The sequence below is a fragment of the Octodon degus genome, unplaced genomic scaffold, assembly GCF_000260255.1.
Source record: "Octodon degus isolate 3935 unplaced genomic scaffold, OctDeg1.0 scaffold00102, whole genome shotgun sequence".
Lineage (NCBI taxonomy): Eukaryota > Metazoa > Chordata > Mammalia > Rodentia > Octodontidae > Octodon > Octodon degus.
The window spans coordinates 4,141,572-4,150,545 of NW_004524678.1; positions in this window are offsets into that span (position 1 = coordinate 4,141,572).

Sequence of the window (8,974 nt, forward strand, 5' to 3'; positions counted from 1 at the left end):
AAATCCTGAGGGCATTTCACTGACCTTCTCAGACCAAAAAGCTACAACTCTTGTTGCATAGGACCTTGCGCTCCTCTTCCCGAGGCAGCGCTGCCCTCCGCGCATCTCTTCCTGCATTCCAAGACAGGCTGCTTGCTCGGTGCAGTCGAGAATGCCAGCCCAAGAAGCGTTTCTGAAAGATCACAGCCAGCAGCTCTGCCAAAAGAAGAAGTTCTTGGCACACAAAGAAGCTGGTTCAATCTGAGATACCAGATGGTGATTTCAACTTCAGCTCCGTTCCTGCTGGAAAGTGTTTGAACTGCAGATGAGAGAAAAGCTTCCGTGACAAATTTCCAAGTGTTAGATGCTTCAGAGGAAAGAGGCAATGTGGCTACAACCCCCACAAATGCCACTGCCACCACCACCACCATCACCACCAACCACAGGCATGCAGACCACGGAGCTGCTACCTGCATCTGGTGGCCAGCATTCCTGCAGAGGCTTTGCTTTGGAAGAAGACTGCAATGCTAATTTGATTGGCACTGATTTTAAAGTATATTAGCTGAGGTCATTGAAAGCAAATGCCATTTCAAGGGCTTTTTTCAAAGTGCCTTTCCCCAGAGAGCTAAAGATAACTCTCCTCTCCACCATTAGCTCTGCTGCCAACCCTATTGACCAGCGGCACTCCTGCCCTTCCTAAATACCTCCTAGTTACAAGGGGTCTATGGGAAGCATACATTGATCAGGCTCTTCGCACAGGCCCGGGGGTCCTTTCTGTGGCTCACCACACCCACGCCTCCGCTGCAGTGCATGGCTCCCTAATGACTGGGCCAGGATGCATTCAGAGGGCTGCAGGCTCCTGGGACTGCCCTGTAGCCCCAAGGTGCCCACAGCAGATGCCCTCCTGCTGCCCAGCTCCCCTGACTCAAGTCAGGGTGAACACTGCCCAGATTAATTAATTTATTAATTTATCTATCTGCCTTTTTCAGACAGGGTCTTGCTGTGCAGTTCAGGTTTGGCCTTGAGCTCACTTTGTAACCCAGGCCAGCCTGGAGCTCACCACGATCCTGCTGCTCAGCCTCCCAAGTGCTGGGATTACAGGTGTGCCAGATTAATTTATGCTCCAGAGTGCCACTCAGCATTAGGTTGAGGCTGAGATTGCTGAGATGATACTCTCGCTGGCTCTTCCCTAGCACCGCAGCCCTGCATATCTTCGATACCACTCTGCACTTGGATTTCATTGTCTCATGGAACTTGAGGGAAAAATGCAAACATTCTTATTTTTACACCTGATTGTACCTATGTATTTCTTTTTGTTTCTTGTTTTGTTTTGTTTGTGGCTGGCTCAGCCCACCCTGGGCATAGGGTTGGCACAACGTGTGGTGCCAGGGATTGAACCGCAGTTCCTGTGCACTCGCCTGAGCAGGCGCTTTAGACTGCTGAGCCATCTCACTGGCCCATTACTCCTGTACTAATGGAACTTTTCATATTGGGGATTTTTTTTAATGGAGTTTTTGTACCTTACTCTGTGTGTCCGCTGAAGATGACTGATTTCAGATTGACAGAAAAAAAAAAAAAAAACTGTTGCCAGGCATGGTGGCACACACCTGTACTCCCAGCACTGGGGAGGCTGAGGCAGGAGGATTGCTGTAAGTCTGAGTCCAGCCTGAGCTATATAGTGAGTCCAAGGGCAGCCTCAACTACATGGAGAGAGGCAGAGAGAGAGAGAGAGAGAGAGAGAGAGAGAGAGAGAGAGAGAGAGAGAGAGAGAGAGAGAGAGAGAGGCTTTTCTTTCCAGAATTAAAAACTTTGCCTTGAAAAACACAAATCCTGGCTGCCCCACCCACTTCCTTAGAGAAGTCCAGGTCTTTCTCGGGCCCCCTCACCCACACCACACGAGAGGAGCTCTGATCTTCACAGTGGAGCGTGGGTCTTTGCAGTCCGCATAGAAGGAAGAGAGAGGCTTGATGGACGCCACAGCAGCTTCTGCTCCTCCTCGGCGTTGTTATCTGAGGCCATGAACTGCTGCCATTCACTGTGGAGCCGGTGGAGTATGGACTGAAACCTCCACAAACTGTGAGCTAGATAAACCTTTCCTTCCCTCCGAAAGCAAGCAAGCAAGAAAGAAAGAAAAGCCCACAAATTCTCATCTTAAGTTCTGCTTCCAGGGATCTGAGCAACAGAAAAATCCAAGAAGCCTCATATTTATGGAGAGAAGGGCAATGCCTTGAATGTTATCAATCGAGATCTCAGAAATGACTTCCTTCAGACATGCAGAGGCTCATTAACAAAAAAGGGATTGGGGCCAGGGAGACAGCTCAGCAGCACACAGGACTGCCTGGCTAGTACAAGGTCTTAAATTTAATGCCAGTACCAAAAAAAGCAAAAACAAAAACCAAATAAACAAAGCAATACAGGAACTATTTGCAAAAGCATCGGTAGATTCAGAGAAACTAGGATGCTGCTGCCTAGAAGATGGCAGCAGGGTGTCCTTTCCAATCTTAGGTCTCCCTGGCACAGGAGGGCATGGCTTGGAGAGCACCTGACACAGGGGATGCACTAGATAAATAATGTCCCAACCAGCAATCCCATTAGCGCAACCTAATGGGACGTCTGGGCCAGTGAATGTGGCATCTCTAGGTTACCTCTTTAGCCACTGAGCAGGAGATGGGCAGGGGACATTCTACAAGTGGACTGAGGTGGATGCCAACTGGTGGTCATTTGCTACACCCGGCCGAACTGAGCTAGTGTGGTGCCGGATGCAGGGGCCACCTGAGGCTTGTTGCCAGCAGCACAGGAGCAGAACTGGAGAAGCTGTTGGAGCTGTTGGAAGCTGCTGGTTCTCGGGCTGTTCTGCTGGAGGACCTTGTCACGCTGGCTCTCCTGGTGAACTTGGCTGTTCTTATCAGTGGAGCTGGGACCTCCTTGTCACTGAGAATCACTGCAGTTCACTTCAGGGGAGCTCTGGTCCTCACCTTGAGCATCGCTTCCCGGCTCCTGAGGAGAAGACAGTGCACAGCCCCACCTCCCAGAGAAGCTTGTCACGTTGGCTTTCCTGACGATAGGAACTCAGTCCTCCTCTTCACCCCACTGCCACGGACTCCCCAGCTTCCAACACTGATTTTTAGGCCTTCCCAGCACAAATCTATGAAACAGACCTGCGTGAGACATTGTTGTGGGCTCTAGGCCTCTGGGTGGACCTGTGGGAGCCATTGTTGTGAGCCACTGTTACAAATTCAGCTAAACTCATGCAGGACATTATGGGATCCAGGCCCTCAGCTGGAGCCTTTGGTCTTTAGTGTGTGGACAGATTTCCCGCACGCTCTTTTATTATATATGATTCTTTGAGTGATTCATTATAGACAGTCCTTACAAAATACGAGTCCTGTATTGTATTGTTTCTCTTACAGAACCCCAAGCTACAACAGGGACAAAAGCCATGCAGCACACCACACACACACACACACACACACACACACACACACACACAGCCTGTTCTTGATTTTGACCTGTAACCAGACACACATATATAAACACTACTTCTTTTTTCTGCTGATTTTGCTTGCTTCTACCTGTTTTTTCTTATACTTTGGGGAACCCAGAGATAGGCTGCATGACGTGGGGGAAAGGGAGCTTAGTAATCTAGAACCCGGTAAAGTATGTCTTTAAAGTCAGAGTAGGTCGTCTGGGTGTCTGAATTAGTTTCAACCAGATACGACAGTCTCCAGGGTGGCATTTTGTGTAGACAGAAATACATGCCTCACTGCCATAAGGATTTGTCGTCATTTTGACCTCAGTATTTTGGTGCATAGAGATCTAAAATTTGTCCTTAGAAAACCAGGCCTGTTCTCTCCTAATTGAAACAAAATGTAAATCAAAGATTTTTATGTTGCCTTTGTAATGCCGCGTCTAATTGCTTGCTCATCCATCCAGATGCAAAGACCTCTCACTCCCCACTTTCCTCCCAAATGTCCTCATTGTGGGAACCACTGCTGTCTGGATATTGGCCTCATATTATGCTTTTTAATAGTCCTTTTTTCCTGCATGTCAGTTTTGCCTTAATTCACAATACAAGATACTGCAAAATGTGCAGAGTGGCAGAAAAAAGGTCACTCGGTTACTTCAAGGCCTTTGAGATCAATCATGAAAAACCAGGGTCCTCAGGGTGCTGGTGGACCCTGCTGTGGGTAGGACTGTGGGTGTAGGAAAGGGTCCCTCCCACAAATCGGGGGCAGAGAGAGGACAAGTGGAACACAGCAGCCACCTACTTTTGGCCTCCACCCTCTGCGGGGTGCCAGGCAGATCCCAGCGCTGAGCAGGAAGCAGGAGGTGCACATTAAGGAGTGCTGCACCACGTTGTCCTTTCCGAGTGTCATCGCAGTATCTATTGGGCCATTTTCTTCTGATATTTTAGTTTTAAAAATACTTTGGAGGGCCGTGGGGTTAAGAAGGTGCTGGGTTTTGTTTTTTTTTTTTAAATGCTTTTCAATGTTGTGCTTTATTCCTCTCTAGCTATGTGGGTCAGCCATAAACCTCCCAGGAAGCAGAGACCTGGCGTCGGAAGAGAGAGTCTGACTCATCCTCTGTGTAATCCAGACAAGGAGTCACAGTTTGGGGGACCCAGCTGCCCTTTCAACATAAGGACGAGGTGAGCTGAAGTCAGAATCCTTTTCTTGCTCTAACGTCGATATTTATGGCAGCTATTATTAGTTCCACGTGGCTCAAATGCACACCAGGTTTCAAAGATTTGGTACCAAAACAAATGCAAAATATCTCACTAACTTTACTACTAAATATTTAGTAGTAATCAAGAGATATTTGGGGATTCATTAAGGGAAATGAAATACAAAAATTGTGCATGTTTGTCTTTACTTTTTTTTTTTTTTTGAGACAGGGTCTTACTATGTAGCCCAGGCTTACCTTGAACCCATGGCAACCCTTCTGCCTCAGTCTCCCAAGCTGGGTACTGCCATGCCCAGCTCTGTGGTTACTAGGAAATTTTGAGTTATCCATGTTACTTACATTTCTATTAGGTTAATATATGTCTCTAGGTCCCCATTTCTTTTATTTTATTTTACTTTTTATTTGGTAGAACTGGGGATTGAACTCTGGCCTTTGCGCTTGTCAGGCAAGCACTTATTCTGCTGAGCTATCTCCCTGGCCCCTCCCCATTTCTTTTGTGTGTACATCAAATTGTAGAAAATTCAAAGTAGTCTTGCATGGAGATGCTGTTACATCATTTTTATTCAAAAGTCTTTTTTTAAAAAAGTAGAAGTTGATATCACATTGACCAAGGGTTGAGGTGAAAGAACATCGATGTTTCTTCAACTAAAATTTCATTTCCTTCTCCTTTTGAATGAAGCTGAGGTGGTAGTCTTTGGCACTTTAGAGCCATAGAATGTTTCAAGATTCCAGCCACACGAAAAAGAATAGTTCCAAAGTGAAAGTCAGGCCCCATCTTCACTCCCCGACATGGAACATCTCTTCTCCCTGTGAGGAACAGGTATTAGGAAAGAACATAAATGCCCAACTCCTGGGATCCAAAAGACCACTGTTCAATAACCACTTCCTGCTTGTCTTTAACTTCCGGGTCAAATAGACAAAAGACAGCAAATGCGTTATAGGACTGGTGGTGTGGGCAGAAAGCAGAAGAGGGGAGATTCAGAGGCCCATACAAAGTGGCTGTGGCCAGTGAAGATAATGCATGTGCCCTGACCATGCAGGGCTTTGCATGTCAGGAAAGAGACTGAGGATGGGAAGTGAAAGACAAAGGTCTGAGTGACCCACAGAGGCCATGTTTAGGGATGCCATTGTCCTCTGAGTCTCTGCCATGTGTGTGTCCCCCAAGTAAAGAACATCATTAGAATCCAGTGACACTTCATGTCATGCCCTTACTGTCTCATGTATGTGTATGTTGGCCTCCCCAAGAAAGAATGGCACATTCCTTGAGAATGACACTTTCTCAAGGGCAAGAACCAAGGTTGACATTTCTTTTGAACACCAAGGTAATTCTGGGTACAGAATAGATGTTCATTCCTTTTTTTTTTTTTTTTAAGTATGCATCCATTTCCTCTTCTTTCATATATTTCACCAAGGGAAGTGAAGAGAAAATCCTAATTCCTAATGAGGGTTCCCCCAGAGTACATCCTGGGTTTTCTCTTTTATTCCTGGGTTCTTAACAACAATATATTGCTGCCAAAACTCCTAGGCCTTGCTATGTGTGTCTGGAGCCCACTTCCCCTTCCTCCTTTTCCCATCCTTCCATTGCATCCTCCTTTGGCCCTTAGAGGGTAAGATGTCCCCTTTTTCTACCCAGACTGTCCCTGGACTGCACTGTTAGCTGGTAAGCTGCTTTGAGCAGATGGCCCTCCCCAACTTACGTGAGCTGTTCTGCTTAGTTCACGTGGCCTGAGGAATCAACAAGCCATCCATGGAGGAAGTAGAAAAGCACTGGAAGTTGCCATGGAAGTTTATGGCCATTCTGTGAACGACAAATAACATACATTCAACCATGAGTCGGGGAGACTGACGTGGTTAGAGTTGAAGGCTTTCCTTGGCCTGGAAAAGTGGGTTATTACTCTTCAGATCCCAGAAACTTTACAAAGCCTGAATTCATATTCAGTTATTTCCATTCCTGTTCCCAGCCCCCCCCCCATTCATTTTTATTATCCTAACTGTAAACATCCTACAAAGCTACCTTAGGAAGAAACAAGAAGTAACATTCTCTTCCCTCAACCATTCTTTAGTTAACGTTTTAAAAGCTTTACCCAGGTGAGAAAGTCAGATTAATGCTATGCAACATAGCAGAAGACCTCAGGAAAAGTCACATCCACAAACTTTGGGGACCCCAGGTCTCCTCCAAAATCAGAGTCCAAAGCAGAAGCGCATAAACTGCAACGGATAAGAGTGAAGTTTGGTTTGTAGAAGGTGCTATCTCTGGGGTAACGCTTACATCTCCTTTCATTTTTCCTTGTATCCCATATAATAAAGAATGAATGCCTGGCTGCTATATACACTGTTATTTTTGTTTAATAGATAAAACTTAAGGGATGGATTCTTGGGGAAGTCCCTGCCTTTTTCCAACAGCTCCAGTCTGGATGAAGACTCAGCCTTCACCCAGCAACCTAACTGCACAAGCCTTGTGCTGAAGACAGGCTCTGCCCACAGGTTCTCTGCACAATGCTGGGTCATGCAGCAGCCAAGCTGCCTCTCCCTCCTCCGCATTAAAGCTGGAGGGGGCCCAGCTCCTAGTCCCCGCACTAACCCCACCCCATTTGTTCCTCTGGAGAAAGCGTGGCTCGTGTTTCTAGTTACACAACGCCCAGCAAGTCTGACCTTCCCCCACTGAGCAAATGTCACCTCCAGCATCTCCTGAGCCCAAGACATCCCTGCTTTAAGCTAGCAAGCTATGCATCCTTCAGAAAGATGCTTGCAGGTTAGAAAGGGTCGCTTGGAGTGATAACCCGTGGGAGGAGGCTGCCATGGCAGAGTAGGTGGAAGGAGGAAACCTCCTCTTCATTCTTACCTCGTCAGGCTGCTGGCTGTTGGAGTGCCCTGGGAACGTCTAAGATGATACATATGTAAGTATTCTGGTAGCAGGTTAACGAGTGTTCTGTGCTGTTGCTGCATAACTGGACAATCATGCTTACAGTATGTGAGTGTGTCTACCCAAACGCATTAGAAAGGGAAGGAGGAGCGTGACCCGCTTTTCTTACCCAACCATGTACACTGTGCCAAAGGGAAAGTTTGGATTTTAAAATAAACGATCTGCTCTTCATTAAAAACAAAAGCAAAAACTATTGGGGATGAATGTAGGTTCCCCTAAGTCCTAAGAAATAATAGAGATCTCCTAAATGCCCCGCGCACTTTCCCTCAATAATAACATTTTGCCTAACTGGAGCAAGATAGCACATCCAGGAAATCCGCTTCATACAGAGGGTCTTACTCAAAAGTTGCCCTTGTTCCTTGTGTGTTTAGTTCTATGCGATTTTGCCGCCTATGTGATCTGCTTCGGAACCCCAGCTCTGCTCAGTGCTTTCTGTGGGATCCCCAGTAAGCTCTCTGGCTTCAGGGAGATCCGGTTTCCTCGAGGTCCGGTACTCTAAGGTCTGCCTCCTCTAGGTGGCTGCAGTGACGGTTCGCTGAGAACAGTTCTGTGGCGTCTCCAGCACGCTGGGCTCCCAGCAACGGCGGGCTCCTGCTGTCTTCTGCTTCTTCTCACCGAGGCAGAGGACTTTTTTTTTTTCCTTCCTGTCTCGGAAATAACCAGACTTGTAGGTGGTAACAAACCAAGCTCATCCTTTTCCGAAAGGCTATGTGTAACCGTGCAGCTCGCAGTGGACGCTGAGTGTTGCCTAGGGCCACCATCCCTGAGCAGACTTGGGATCAGATCTGGCTGCACCGAGGTAGAAGTGCGGGGACAGAGGGAATGAGCAAGGGGCTCTGCAAGAGTAGTGGTGGGAGGAGACGGTAATGCCCTGTATTCCCGGACCCGGGAACCCACTGCAAAGGGTCTTGGCCCGCGGAGTGCAGCCCAGGGGCTAACGTACGCTCCGCGGGCTCACGGGGGCGGGGCCCTGAACACTCGAGTCGGCAGATGCGGTGCCATCCACACGCCTTACGAGGTTCAGAGTCTCCTCCAGACGCTGCTGCCCCTGGATCCTTCCCCTTTCTACGGCCAGGGGGCTCCCCGAGGCTGGGGAATCTAGGGCTACCAGAGATTTTGGAAAAGGGGATTTAAGTCTCCACACTAGGGTCCCGCAGAGGGCAGGCTGCGCTTTACAGAGTCGCCGTGGGCCCGGGGCCCCGGGCACGAACAGAGAGTCGGGGTGCCTGGCGGGCAGAGCCCCGCACCGCGCCGGAGCTCCGCTCTCCTGGGCTGGGCTCCGGGCGGCGCCGCCGCTCCTCCCCCGGCCGCGTCGCCTGGCTCCTCCTCCGCGCGGCCCTGCGCTTCCTCCCGGCGGCGGAGCTCGCAGCGCGGAGCTGAGTGCAGGGC